The sequence below is a fragment of the Adelges cooleyi genome, unplaced genomic scaffold, assembly GCF_023614345.1.
Source record: "Adelges cooleyi isolate 19-005CV unplaced genomic scaffold, UGA_ACOO_1.1 ACOO_flye_CR_arks_rails_tigmint_CR_PRNA_23, whole genome shotgun sequence".
In the NCBI taxonomy this organism is placed as follows: domain Eukaryota; kingdom Metazoa; phylum Arthropoda; class Insecta; order Hemiptera; family Adelgidae; genus Adelges; species Adelges cooleyi.
In genome coordinates, this window is record NW_026095893.1 from 14281028 (window position 1) to 14297475 (window position 16448).

Sequence of the window (16448 nt, forward strand, 5' to 3'; positions counted from 1 at the left end):
GTGGAATTAAATGCATTTGTGACTTAATGTTGTGAATTCATGGCCTTTTATTTGTTATTTCGTTTTAAAATATTTTTATTATTGTTTTTATTGCGTGTGTTATTATTTATGTATTAAAAAAAAACGCATAAATATCTACTAAGTTTATAAGTAATAAAACTTACATATTTGCCTTATAAAAATACACGTATGACAACATCTAAGTGTTTATTGAAATAGTTGAACAGTTTATATGTGCCACAATATGCATATATATATATATACTTTTTTTCATATATAGTTTTATTTATAAGAAAATTATAATTTTTAGGAAAAAATGTTAACCGAACAGAGTTTGGGACTAAAACTATAAATTCTACCATAACAAATTGGTCGTTTTCAATTATTATTAAAAATCATCTTCTTATACTCCCCACTCCTTGGAGTATGAGTGGTGTCTAAACTCATAGGATTTTTTCCAAGTTCGAAGTTATATATGATTTAAACTGCTCCAGACTTCCCAGAGTTATGCTTCAACGTACACACACATATATACATCCATTTTCAAAGTTCTCTATTTTAGGCCCCCTCCATACCTCCCCATGCTCTTGACCCACTCTTATCTACGGTAAATACTAAATACCCAATCAGTAGAAAATCCCCCGATTTGCTGTTCAACTAAATCTCTATCTCGATTTTTCTATTTTGTTGGTCGCCTTTTGGGTTCTGGGGGAGGCAAAATACCGGAGGGAGATTTGTACTCTACGCATGCACTTTCCACGTTCCAAATATTATTTGTGCCAAGTTTGATCAAAATAAGTGCAGCCATTCGAACGCCTATAAATACACACATAGATAGACTTATTTTTATATATACTCGTATATATTTAAGATGAATCGGTCCCAAACATAATATTGTATCTTAGTGAAAAGAAATAAATTATTACAGTAAGCATTATTACCATAATAATTACATTAAATAGAGTTCTTTTTTGCTTATGCAAATTCGCTATTTTATGATGATGTTATAATATTATTATTACAACCCAAATTTCTACAGTAATACTGAAATTTATTTTTATTATATATCTTAGTTTTAATGTAGAGCTTAAAGAGTGTATTGATTTTATAATGATGTTATTTTTACTTCTGGAAACAAAATCATTTTGAAATGGCTCTTACAATGATATATTCGAGCAGCACATCAGTCATTCAGAAATTATATCCAGAAGGTACGCTGAAGTTCAAACTTTAAAATATTCCTCCTTCATCTTTAAAATCTAAATGAATATTCTAAAAGGTAACAGTATACACCAATTATATACAATTAAAAAAATTGAGTCAAAACAAAAATTAAAGCTAAAATAGTAAGAGGTTTTGGGAAGAAGTAGAGACTTTTGATTGAGAGGGGTTTTGTTTGGATTTTAGATTTAAGCCTGTTATTTGATAACCGAACCGTGCAGACAATTAGGATTCGTTTGGAAATATGATTAACATTTCTTAAGTAGATTTAATATAAATAAATACCAATTATCGTTAAAATAATATGATGACAGTTTAGTGTGAAGGAATTTAATGGGTCGATATTATAAAATATTCAGTTGCACGTATTGAAGTATATTTATGTGAATAAATACACGCATAAATAATAAATAATACCTACATGTAGCATTCGGATTTAATAAATCGATAAAACTATAAAAATTGTATAGTTTAATATCGGTTTTCGCGATAACTTATAAATTAATACTCTTAAACGGTTCTTTAGGCCTTTAAATCGGGACTTAGAAGTTAGTTATAGATTTTAACCGTTTTTCGAATTATTTATTCTAAACGATCGGATTGTTATTCATAAAAAAATGGTAATGTGTGTATCATAATATAGTATTAGACACTCGTTAAAAAAAATATATAGATTTGTATCTAAGTTCAAATGGCGACTAATAATATAATTTATTTGAAATTATTATTATCAAAAAGTAGAAGAAAAAAAATGATTATAATAGTAATTTTGTAGACAGTGAATAATATTGTGGTATTTAATGATTCATCGAAATTCTCAAAACCTTGAGATAACCTTTTATATAAAATACATAGTTTAAATTAATATCCACTGCCATTAAAATGAGGTTTTATCACTTTTTTAAATATAAAACAATTCTATTAGTTGTAGTGGATAAAAAACGAAGACTTTTGGTTCATTTTACTATTGTATTCGTTTTTGAAATTGTAAATATTTGTTAAAATTCTGTTTTTACTATGTAGCATTAGTATTAGCATTAGTTTTAGAAAAATAGGTGGTAATTTTTACTATTTAATTGTATTGGTCAATCAAATGCAAGAAACTCGTATTTTCTAAGAATAATTACAATTTTGTAGTTTTTCTTTTGTGGCATTTTAAGTACTTTCTTAAATTTTAGAGTTGTATCAACTTTTGTAACTTAAATGTTGGCATAATATATACGTTATAAACATTTTAAATTAGGAATTTTCGATTAAATATAATGATTGGTCGAAAACCAGCTTTTAATAACTATTTTTTATGATATTGAAATTTAAAATATAAGACAGGAGCATGGGTGGAGTGTAGAATTATTTTTATCTACGAAAATTACTCGTCCGTATTCCTTTCACACCTTTCGTTTTAAATGTTATGCTTTAATTACTTTAAAAATAATTACTCAAAAACCTGCTTTTGACCAATTAAATTTGTTAGAAAAACATTATTTTTAATTTTATTCGATATATTTTTTTAAAAAAAAGTGTGGTTTACGTTAAACCGATCACCCTGTATATTCTATATTTTAAACTTTTAAAATATGCGATACACCGAAACTAAAACACGGAATAACACATTTTAAATTCAACAGAAGGTTTTTTAAAGTCGGTGAATATTTTTTATTACAGCAGTTAAGAACGTTGTCTTTACACGGTATTTGAACTGCATATTGTTAAAATAAAATGTGGTCTTGCTAGCAAAGTAAACACGAAAAAAGTGTCGAATGGTTTTGGAACGTTTCACTCGCAATATTGTGTTTTTAGTCTTCTTAACGCAATATCGTGGATCATTTAAAAACCAAAATGTACTCAAAAAATACTACTCTTTTTTTCTGTGTGATATTCTGTCTCGTGCAATGTTATGATGCCGAAACCGTGCAGACTTCTGAATTTTCTACAGAGGATACAGTAAATATTACAGTTTTATTTTTTTATATTGTTTAATAATTATACAACATGGACAAAGTAGATGATAGGTTGCTTATTAGTAAATAAGTAACTTGCCGATCGTGTTGAGATAATCAAATTATTTTCTTTGGATTTCTTAACCGATCAACAATATTCTATTCTATAAAACAATTTGAAATATCATTTTATATTTAATGCTAGATCGTTGACGTATTTATAATAGTATTGTAAAATATAAGTAAAATGAGATACAATTAGATAGCTTAGTTCAATATTAAAGCGTAATAAGTATAAAGTTTGAACTTAAAAAAATGTAGAATTCAAACATTTTGAGACACATAGTTATGGGACTAAAAACAATTTTGTAGATCTATTTTTTTTAAGATTCAAACGGTTCCCATTCGCGGTTCGCCTAATATAGAACCGATTTCGACAATCTCTCTCTGTCTCCCTCCAATATTAATATTTTTTATGTAACAACTTAATACATATAAAACTATGAGTACATTACAATTTCTCTAATCTAATGTAAATTTATCAACAATATAATATATTATATTAATAATTGTATATTATCTTCTACATTTTCAAAAAAAAAAAAAAATGTATATATGAAAAAGTATAACGGTATAATATATTTTTACTCACTCGATAGTACCAGGTTCGAAATCTAGTATTTTAACTGATTTGAGATCAATTGAGTCGACGACCGTATATGCGATTGCTCTAAAAATATATATAAATTTCATTATTTTGTGAATATCGTCATAGCTTATAAAATAATATAATATACCTAATATTTAAAGTTGTTTTAATATTTTGAATACTTAAAAGTGTTCATAATATTAAGTCAGCTTTTGAAACACAACGTAATTCTAACTCCAGCTTGATCGTTCTTATTATTTAACTCAAACTCTCAGGTACCTAATTTTTAGACTTCATTCTTCAATATTTGTTTGCTCATATGTATTAAGACTTCAACATCTACTAAAAATTTTGTCAAAGATGTTAAGTAAACAAAATCAGCTCTGATTCTAAACAAACAATTGCTTATTTAATGTATTATAATATGTTGTTTATTTTGATATTGGCGATAAAATGAATTCTAAGACATAGTTTTTTTTAAATATCGGATATTTTGCCATATTATACATTTTTTAATCGACTGGTTAACATTTCGTTAGATTATTTTCAACTTAGGTAATACGTATTTACTATTATATACTTAACTAATTTTTTTTAAATTCAAATATCTGAAGTTACACTTTTGTTTTGGAGGAAACTCAAATAAAATAAAAAACACATTTGTATTTTGTCTAACTTTTTTGTTTATCTTATGTTATAATATTAGACAATATTAAAATGTTTATTTTTTTTATATATATATTATGCTACAGCTTTATCAACTTTTGAATCTTAAATAGTAGCTTACAGGTAATCATATTTTATCGTGAACCACTCAATATCTCACAGGATTTAATAAGATATAACATTTTATTTTTCAAAGTGTTTTTAAATAATTTTATCTCAGTTTTTCATATTTTTTTTGTTTTTACTCCCCTTCCAAATTAGTTTTTTTTTAATAGCAACTTTTGAAACTTACATGGTAGTGCATACATTTTGTTAAATTGTTTAATTGAGAATAATGTACTAAGCATTTTGACCGGTAGATATTCAGTTTTGGATAATTATTTTTGAAGTTATTGATGTTTCAAAAAGGTGAAGAGTAGAGTAATTTTTATCTACACACATTTCTCAACAACTATCCGCACATTTTCCAACCGCACTTCCCCTCCCATCATAACTTTAAAACTCTTATAACTTTAAAAATAGTTGTCCAAAACAGGGTATCAATCAGTCAAAATTTTTAGTACATTATTCTAATTTAAAAAATTTAATAAATTATATACGTTACCATTTAAAATTCAAAAGTTGCTGTCAAAAAAACTAAGTTGGGAGGGGGTAAAAACAAAAAAAAATTGTGAAAAATTGAGATTACATTGTATAAAAATGATATGAAAAAAAATATTTTAATTTCTAAAATCCTATGAGATATTGAGTGGCCCATGATAAAAAAATCATCCTGTATATTACCGTTTAAGTTTCAAGAGTTTGATGAAGCTCTAGCAAATATTAAACAATATAAAAATGTTGTATTGCCTAATATTGTACTACAACATAAATACAAATGTTTTCAAAAATAAACACAACAAAACTGCAATTTTTTTTAAGTGTATGACGTTAAAAGAATTACCTGATATATAATTATATATATATATATATATAATAGCATTTACCATACACAGTTTCGCATCGAAGTTTATTCGAGTGTGATCATAGTTTCTCAGTTATAATAATTCCTGAAAACCTGAGACCTTTCCGTTCCCACTATTTTGGCATCTTGTTACATTCTAATTATGATTTGTTATCTGGTTGCCATAGTCAAGCCCAAGTGCATACAAGTCTCACCCCAAGGAAGAAGATGCGGAATTGTCTATAGATGAAATGATGAAAGCTATTGAAAATTTAACAAAAAACCTAACGCCAGAAAATATGGAAGAATTTCAAAAGATTCTGCAAACTGACGGTAATAATATCTATGAAGAATTAAATGTTAAGTGGTGTTTAGTGACATTTCTGTAAATTTTCACTAATTTAAGAAACGTCTGATGCCATTTCACTTAATATATATATATATACTAGATTAACAATGGGACTACTTAACTGGTAGTAGAACTCCACACTTGTTTTGTATACATATTTACTACAGTATGTCTGTATACTCCCTTAATTAACTTAATATATTATATTTTATTTATGTTTTCGTATTAAACATTGTGCTTCTAGGCAATGACGGCGATAACAATGACGTTAACTTTGAGAAGTTAAACAAATTACTTAAAAAATCTTATGACCCGGTTCAAAGAAATAATGCCGGTGAACTATGAATGTAAGTGGGCAATTTAACAATTTATTATAATATGATTGGCATACATAACAAGCCACCGTGATATTTTTACTAAATGCACATTAATGGCTCAATTTTTATACATAAAAAAAAACAGTTAAAATTGGATTTAAACTTTTTATTGTTAAGAAGAAAGCAGCAGTCGATTTATGTAAAGGTTTTTAGCAAAGCTCACTTGACAAATTTCTGCAATTTTCTCAAAACATTAATTTTCGACTTGTGTTACTTTTAAAACACACGTGCGATATTATAAGCCCGGATAAAGAATAGTGTCGTAATAAACAATTTTTTAGGCTGAATTTTTGAAGTATAACTTTTCAAGTAATTAGGCCAAATTGTTAATAAGTACTCTTGTCTGTCTCTGTAATCCTATCAAATTTTAACTTACTCTAAACATAACTATCAGGGATTGAAATTTAAAATATATAAGTTATTTCTAATTTATGTTTTATTATAATATTATTGGAAATTTATTTTTTAAAAGTGGTTAAAATTGTATTTGTATTGGTTCCATTTTTGGATTCTTAGGCGCGTAGAATAATTTTATTTTATGAACTATTAGACGATGTATTTTAATTAATATAATTATTAATTAAAAATTAATTGTATTGTAAAACTATTTTGTTTCAGAAATATTGCATTGCTTGGCATAAATTAATATAATTTAAAAATATACCATTAAATCTCAGTTTTATTATTTTATATGTTACGTTATAAACTATTTTAAATAAATACTTCATGTTTTGATTAAAATGTTACATTGTACCATATAACTATATTATGATTTCACGTTTAAATAATATATTGAATTATATCAAGTACAATTGTATTTTTACTCATCCAATTCTTTATAAAAATTAATCCCCGGAAGTAATGTTTTGTATTGCAAAAACGATCACTGTAGTGATCTCTTATGGACGTACATTTTTACTTTTGAGCTTGACGACCATATATTTTATACAGGTTTATCGTTTCTAACCAATATGCTATGATAATGTATCAAAATGGTATTTAATAGACGTTTCTAAGAAATGTTTGTTTGCGATGTTTTGTATTACAGTTTAATATGTTTTTATTGTTTTAACTAATCAGAAAAACAAAAACGATTTAGCTCAAAGAAGAAAACCAAAATGGAGATGACTTTTATATAATTTGTATTTAAAAATTACACAGTTTGATTTTACATAAAAGCTAATCAAAAATTGAAAATAACATAGCAAACATTGTAATTGTATTGTGTAGGTAAACAGTACAAATATACGTGTATGTGTAGTTTATAATGAATATTTTTAAGAATAAACAAATTGTACAAATACATTATTAGGACACAATTAATTTACCAAGAAGATTTTATGTAGTTATTTTGATTTTAAACGTTAATTAGTTTTCATTGATACAAATGTAGATGTTATTAATATAACATTTTGGGATATGGAGATTTTAGAAGATATATAATTAGTAGTGACTGTCAAAAAAAGTCAAGACGGTGTATAAAACCTGTTGTGTAAAATAAAGTAGTCAAGAAGTTTACTTTTAGTATGTTTGTAAGTGTGATGTTTAGGCGATTCGAAATTATCAGAAACTATTATCGTCTAGTCAGTGAATCAATTAAGCGATTGAAATAGTTTAGTTAACTCTAAACTTGAAAGCAAACAATTATTGCTATTATGGTTGAGTAGCAACAGAAACCAAAACCCGGGACCCGTTGAAGCACGATCCGTATGCTTATAACGCATTATTTTAGATGAAAACAGCGTTATGACTAATTTACACGAATAACAATACAACTGAAATATTATTAAACAATATTTTCGATACGATAAACATTGTCAGTTATAATAACTTATTTTAAATTTGTATGCATTTTATTTAACATCAACTAACTATAACATGTAAAATATCTGTAACAACTGTAAATAAGTGTGTAAGTAGATTTCAGTGATTTTACAGTGAAGCGACTTTGACCAGCTGCCATAAATCCCAACTGAGCCAATAACTCACATCTCTCTCAAGATTTTCTTGTTGGTCCAACGAGTTGGACATTTATTCAAGGTGTGCCTCGGACTACATCCAAGCGTACTTAGTCAATTTTTACCAAAATTCGACATACACACAGTTATTCACAGTTGTTACAGATATTAATGGCTTAGTTTAATGATAACTGAATACTATTTAACCGCATACAATATTATTGCCTAAGCTACTGAGAGGTCTCTAGACTATTATCAAATTGAATAAAATCCTATCAAAGCCGATATTGATAAGTCATTCGGTACGGCGTACAAAATAATGCTTTGATAATAATTAAGAAATTAAAACAAACAGTTTCATCATATTCCAATGAGTGTGCAATAATGATGTATATTTTATAATGTAATAATTTACGAGTTTACCTACACAATCGGTGTCTAAAAATTCTGCATTTTAGTTTTGTTATATCGACACTTCAATACGCTTCAATCATAATTTTGATGTACTTAATTTGATAAAGTGTAGTGGGGTATTTTGTCAGTTATAAGCTGGGTATAGTAGGGTAAAAAATCGATGATGTTGCAACAACGTTTAATATCTTGACTCAAACGGCAAGACGTCCAACTGCAAATGTATTTTTATGTAAATAATTTACTAAACGGAAAAAATGGATTATTCTGTACTTGTAAGTCGACCTGATTTCATTGTGCCGCATTTACCAACTGTTCCATTAAACGATGTATTGTCAACCCACATAACATTATTATGGTAACGTGTAATAATGTAAAATAACTTGTGTCTTTTTAAGTCAGTATTCAGTAGTGAACTCAAAGTACTACTTCATTAATGCTTTAAAAATTTTAATTGAGTTAATGTTTTTACTACCGTACTCCGGAATGTATATACATTTTAATTTTACTACTGACCAATGGGTTGTATACTTTGTCGTAAGAAGAGGAACTTTTTCACAATACGACCACCATTGATATTATTTTAATTGTTGTTGGTCATGAAGTGCCGATCTATTATAATCTCTGAATTTTGACGGAGTAGATTAATAATTACAGTTTGCCAGTCGAGGATAACAATAAATAATAATAGAATAATGATTTGACGACGTGTATTTGGGTCGAGTGGAGTGCGATAAAAAAAAAAACACGATATGGAATTATTTCCACAATGGTTTGAAAGCGTTATTGTTGTCCTGAATGATGATATTTTTGGCATTCAACAATTGTTTCGGTTAGGTTCACGAATTCCGAGTAGGCAGGTCTTTAGGGACGATGGAAAAAAACTTTAATATAAAACAGAATCCCGAACAATACGGTTTTGGCGCCCTTACAATAATTTTTAATAATGATGGTATATTTTGATATATTCAACATCCCGACTGTTATGTATATACACATACTAATATTATGTTCTAGTATAATAGATTTCATATAATTATTTAGTAAACTGCGTTTTAAATTAAAATCGTACGGTACTGGAGGACAATACAACAGTTCAAGCCAACCTAATAGATTCGACAAACGTATTCTGTTTGTGTTAGCAATAATATAATAATATGTTCGGTGACATGATTCTATTCTAAGAAATAACCGTTTTAAAAAAAGTTTTGCTGGTTTTGAAGTTTGTTTGACATATTTCTTTCAAGACATGGACAATAGTTTTATTCATGTAAATATTATTAATCCTAACTGATTTAAAATTTTTATAAAGGATAAATACGTTTCATAAAAAGTTCTAGAAAGTAAAATTCTATTTAACCGCTAGCACAAAAAAAAAAACGCTGTCATAAAGCTATGTAAAGTTCAGTGGTTTTTAAAATAGTAATTTTACGCACTGTTAGGGGTTTAATCTGACAAGGATGTTAGCCCGATGACGGGTCAAAAGCAACTGCACTTAGATAATTAAACCTTTTGCTTGTCACTGTATTTGTTGTTTATAGACAGAATGAGTACATACAAAGTATACATTTGAACACAAAACCGACCAATACCAATGATATTAATGTGTCAATATGCTATACGTCATATTAGTATTACTTATTATTATTAAAAAGGAATTAATTTACAGAATAAAATAGTTAAAACGATGTAATCCGGGCCAGTAACTAGGATAAGTTTTTGAAATCTGGATTACTAGTCTAAGTATCTGTAGGGCTTGGAAAAGTATCGTGTTTTGTATTAAATAACTGGTATTCTAAATTTATCTTGTGGTACGGCGACTCGGGTAGGCAATTTAACAGCAGTTATGTCATGTTGCATGTGTTAGGTTGTTATTTATTAATTATGATGGTAATAATTTCACCTTATAATCTTTAGATTACTTAAACAGTTTTTGTTTGAGTGTTTATTATGAATTATGTACAATGGAAGCTAGAATACGCTACAACAGCACAAAAAAAAAAGGAGTTCCCACGATCTAGAAAGGTCTAAAAGTTCTATATAGGCTTTCGAGTGTCCGAGTTCAGGTTTTTTTCAGAAGAGCCCACACTCGTTAATTCGGAAGCCTATAGATTCACTTGGACCTTCTCAGACGGCTGCAAAAACTCCCTTTTTTGTGCTGTGAGTTAATTAAGATCTCGAACCGATCAGAACATACAAATAAGCGGAAAACGCTAAATCTTACTTTAAATTATGGAATTCAATTAAATGTACACTACACAATTATGATTACTGTAAACAATTTAACATCTTCGATGTTATAATGTAATTTAATATTGTACTGCGTTCATTCATAATGGTTTAAATATAGCAAATATAAATTATAAAGTTTAAAAAAAATAAATAAACAAATGGCCAGTCAAAATATGAATTGTATTATTTTGAAACATAAATCAATAGTCCAGCAAAATTTCCATAAAAATAAAATAATATTTTGGCTTTTGAAGTGTTTGTCAATAACTATAAAGTCCTAAACGAAACACCGATTATGATAAAATTCATTATTAGCTATTTTAGGCTTTAAAACGTAACTAAGTATAATTTGTATACACAGTATACTTCTGAAATTTCTAAACGCAGTAATAAACATGCATATTTAAACGGTTTGGTTTATTTGTTATTAATATCTAATAAATCGTATTTAAGTACAATCAAAAGGTACAGCCAGATCTTCAAAAGTATAATGCATTTGTTTTCGGTTCAAAGAACAGGGGTTAACGGTCTGTGACGAAAAACTTTTTTCAAGGCCGAACACTTTGACCATAGCGAATACGCGGACTTCATTAAACGTGCGTTTAGGGATGCGTGTCCGGAAGTTGAACTTATCTCTTGGGTTATACGGAGGATACAGGTGAGATAACTTATAGTTCGCTTTAGTACGCTTAGCAGGGGGATACACTGATTTTGCAATATATAAATATACGTACTTATAAATATAATATGTATATACACAAAATGTAGGTATTTGTGTAAATGCAATACTTTTACAAATAAATACACAGTAAGTTCGACACCCGACGTTGAACGAAACACAACGATTATTTGGAGCATTTGGTGTATTACATGCCTAAAAAATGATAAAAATATATATAAAATATAATGGCCTAAAAAAACATGACTTTATTCATTAGTTTAAAATTACAAGCAAATGTGGTTTTAATTGGAACTTAAATAGTAACATCACAGTGTACAATATCATTTTAATTTACTGAATACACATAGAGCTGAGGAAACAGATTATGATTTTCAAAGAAGGCACAATGCTACGATGTCCAACGTGACCAAAGCAAAAAGAACATAATATGCTTTGAAGTACGCAAAAGTCGTTCAGGAAAAAAAAATATAATATTGTGTTTGAATATTTCTCCGACTGGTGTGAATAGAAGCAGTTGGAATGGAAAAAAATTTCATTGTAATAAAACCTGTTAATAATATTCAAGTTTGTTAATTTTTAAAAGACATTTATTTACCTAATAATCCCATAAAAAAATATTGATGTTTTCACAATATAGTGGTATTAAAATATACTATTTCGTCGGTTATTTTTTCTATTTCAATTTTGATTTCTTCAGTGACTCACAGTGATCGATTAGTTTGAAAACTAACTCAACGTATCGATAACGTATAGGTTGACTCGAGCAAATTGAAACTTTATCACCGTCCATATAGGCACAAAAAAAAATATTGTAACAACTTGTTATTTGTAACGTTGCCTTCCGACACCCAAATCGATCCCCGAGCATTTAATTAATGTACCTTAGAATCCAAAAGTAAACAACTCTAGCTGAAGATGAATTATTGTGATTTGTAACGGTTGGTAAGGTTAGGCCATTGGGAGAAAATATCGACTTTATTTAACGGGATACGGTTGATTTGCCCTTTAAAAATATTAAATCACTGACGGCAGCTTTGTTTATAGTCAAATAAAGTAATTTGATTTAAGTACATTGACCGGCAGTGTTTTTATTGTAAAATCTCAAAACTTTAGCAGACGGTCAAAGTAAAAAAAAAAAAAGTCATAATGAATGATTACCATAATATTATTATTTTGCTAGAACAAAGGTTTAACATATTGAATTTTTGCACGTACAAAGTTTCAGTATTTTAGAATTAAGCTTTAGCCTTTGGATGATACATTTTGTGCTTGGCATTTTTCGTCCAACAAAATGTCGGCGATTCGGTTGAAATGCCAGCTAAGCGTTTTAAGTCACACCATTTCACCAACAGCTGTTGCAATATTATATCAATTTTAATAGGTAATCTAAATTCAAAAATCGTACACTAGATACATAAACTAAACCGAGGAACGAAATAAGCTGAGAAAGAGACTGGGTTTGACAAGGTTATCGAAGTTATTACTTATTACGTTTTTATAATTTTACTTTATTGTGTTAAAGTTCCTTAACAAAAATGTTTTAAACAAATTAAGATTTTCTTCAATTAGCTACTTTCATCACGATGGCAAAGAAACTTTTGAACTTTACCGGATGTATTAAACAATATTTTATACCTCTTGTGTTTTTTTGGGCAAAATTGCCGTCAACCACCGCAGTACAGACATTGCGCAGGTATTACAAGTGATTAATTAGTCACTAATGAAACTAAACTGTTGATAGCGCTAAAATGTAAATTCATCATGAATGTGTTCAAAAAACTATAAGAAATGTTAAAAATGAATGACATATTTTCTTAAAAAGAACGAGTAACAATATATTATTATTGTTCACATGTTATAAAAAACAATGTAAGCATTTAAAATATAGCCTTGTTCTTAAGATAATAAAGGTTTAATTTTTTAAGTAAGTAAAACATTAAATTTAATTAAATTTCGCCTGTTCAAAATATAATAAATAAAGACGAATTCTAATTTTATGAAAAATGTTTTGTTTTTAATAGGTTTTGTTAAAATTTTAATGTTTAATTGGTCTGTTTCGAACATCTGTCTGCGCACCGCGTCTCGAAGAAATAATAGAATATAAAAGTATTAAAACAAATTGGTCGGCGAAAAAAAACCAATATTGTGTCACTCTAATATAAAAACATATAATGGGTAAATTTTTTTGTCATGGTATCGCCCAGACTGAGAAGGGGACGCTTTCGCTTTGCTTCTCTCCCAGTCTGAGATCATTTATTTTTAAAATAAATTGATAAATTACAACTAAATTAATATTAACAATAGCCGAAAAAATAGACAGAGTTGGTTTGGGCAAACTGATAAGATTAAGACACATACTCGACTTATCTCTTGTCTCTTTCGCGCATATTTCGGTAACATAATTTGGTTTCCATGCGTGGTGTATTTAATAAAATATCTACGGTACAAAACATAATCAAGTGGCCATTCGGTTTTTGTTCAATGAGCTCTAACGACTACTTTAACTATGTAAAAATGACACATGCCTTCGCACGAATTTCTCATAATATTCTTATCCAGTAGTATCGCCGTAGACCTATTACAGAACATCCCGAGCCACTACTCTAATGGTTATAATATACTATAGTCTGTTATTTTTCCATCACGCCTTTCCCACAATAATCCTGCCACATCGTTATTCTGACCTCCATATACCTTTAACCATAATTGGACATGTGTATAAAATAACAGTGTTATGTGTATTTAATAATTTAATCGTACTTGAACTGTTAAACGCAGTATCACGTGATATTATTTGACAATTTAACCTCAGTACAATATTTGAAAATCATAACATGAGAATATTCTGACATCATATTTTATCATCGTCATTAGACGATGTTAGATAAAGAAAACAAGTAAAAACTTCCGCAGTTTACACAATAATTGAAGTAGTTAAAATCAAAAAAGGGTGTAAGAAACTTAAACCTTTTATACGCATTTACGGGTAAGCCAAATATAATAATACTCAATATTTTATTTTAGAGGCGATGTTCATTAATTGTAATTAATGTAACTCATACAATTTTTAAAACATATACAAATAGTAAAATAGATTCTTTTAATTCCAAATGATAAAGAATAAAGTTTAAATCAAGTTTTCCATGTGTGGCAGCCATATTTTACAATGTAAATCACTATCCTAGATAAGAGATTGCCGAATTTGTTTTTTTTTTTTGAAAAAATATGCGGTTTAGGCCGTTATTTTAAATATGTTGAGCAAATTGTTAGAACAATAAATTATTATACATTCCTTTCGACTGTTTTTACTAAAATAAAATTTTGTTTTTCAGGCGGCAAATATATTATTTTACAGCTCCCTAATAACTTTAATATCAGAAAAATCGTCAAGGGACTCATATTGTTCGCCGGGGTGGAAGTATACAGTACATAGCAAATAATATATTAAACATGGTTTGAGTTTTCTATGCCAACAACGACATGATATTTTAACTGTTATTGTAACTGCTATAAGAAGAGTTTTGGAGGTCATTTAAAAAGAAGAGATTTTTTTTTATAGAATATCGATGTACCTATATACAATATAGTAGGTAACTGATACGCACAAACACGGTAAACAAGATATGTTCTTGTTGTATTATGAGTGCGGTGAGAGTGTGGGAAGGAACTTTGAACCGTGCCACTGACAAGAAAGCCCGTATTTGCTCATTTCGTGAATATCTGATGGGTTTCCCTGATACGTATTGGTTGTCCTTAAAAAGGTTAGAAAGAAACTGCAGAAAAAACAACTAGAATAACAGCCAAGTGCAAGAGGAGTGAGTTTTTCGTGTTTTGTAACGAAAAATATATTTTTGACCGACAAAAATCTGGTCGTCGCATCATGTCGACTGCTAAGGCGGGTTTTATTTTTAATTTGTCATTGGGCGTTTCTCCTAAAAAAATCTTTAAGAAGATTTTGAGTTCGATAAAAAAAAAGTACATGTACATATAAAACGTCTTAAGATAAACATTAATAGTGGTTTTCGTACAAACATAATAATATCGTCTCCTTTGTCGTCATGACGTCAGAGACAGTAGACCCAAGCGTTTTTTAACGTTTGGTCAGTCTAAGCTGTATTACATCTACTATCAGCCAATGACTGTGCTTAATATGTTCATTTTCAATAAACCGTCAATTTTTTTCTATTTTATTTAACAGACACTAAGTCAATAGACCAATAACAACAAACTTGACATCGTTGGTAACATGAAACACAATTAGTTTTTATCGGAAAATATTCCTCATACGTCTATGATTTTTTTTTTTAAAACACAGGGTATATACACTATAAATAATTCGTTTATTAAGTAGTACTTAGCAGCTACTTGCTTATAGGTGAGCCGCTTTAAGTTTGAATTGGCCATTACTTCTCATAACGCTAGTTTTTTGTTACTTATTAATTATTTTTCATTTTGTATGTGTAACTGTAATGCCAAAAACACTATAATTTATTCTTCCATAAGTAATTGTCCATACTGTAGAAAATTAAGATGTCATGATTTAAGCTTTATCTGTAGATACGCAAATCGATAGAAATTTTGGAGCTTGCGATAAAATATCAATACTTATTTCAGCCATGGTTATCGCGGTCATAAATGTATTTCAGGCCGAAACGCATTATTAATGCTGATAATAACACTGACACTAATAAATGTTTAACTTTAAATCATTATGTTTTTTTTTATTGTTATTGTAGCAAGATAACACAACATTGATTTCGATTTGTATTTAACAAATTAAAAAAACAAAATTTAAAAAACTAGGAAAACTAGGTCGTGTTTCGTATAAAACAACATGTTGTAATAATATAATATTCACTATGAAATATAGTTGTGTGTAGAATGTAAGCTCTATTGATGAGGATTAATTGTTGTGTAAGGTATAACCAGGCTAAATAAATCGAATTCAACATTTGTATGAAAACAAAAAAGTTCCAAAACAATTTTTTATATCGTGCTGGCGTGAAAAATTATAGTGTAT

The 16448-nt window shown here is 28.2% G+C and overlaps 2 protein-coding genes and 1 long non-coding RNA gene across 3 annotated transcripts in view; 1 reads left to right on the forward strand and 2 right to left on the reverse strand.

The window, feature by feature from the left end:
• LOC126835626 (neuropeptide CCHamide-2 receptor-like) overlaps positions 1–16448 on the reverse strand; it is a 108225-nt gene that overhangs the window by 59070 nt on the left and 32707 nt on the right. The window contains exon 2 of the mRNA XM_050568329.1: positions 3814–3891. The gene's annotated coding sequence lies outside the window, so the exon portion shown is untranslated. The remainder of the gene's footprint in view (positions 1–3813; positions 3892–16448) is intronic.
• The window catches only part of LOC126835628 (farnesol dehydrogenase-like), a 216733-nt gene that overhangs the window by 23518 nt on the left and 176767 nt on the right, over positions 1–16448 (reverse strand). The window lies entirely within an intron of this gene.
• LOC126835630 (uncharacterized) lies at positions 2194–6957 on the forward strand. The gene is made up of 5 exons (XR_007685230.1): positions 2194–2208; positions 2887–3165; positions 5608–5752; positions 6013–6115; positions 6764–6957. It is a non-coding gene; the product is annotated as an uncharacterized LOC126835630 (long non-coding RNA).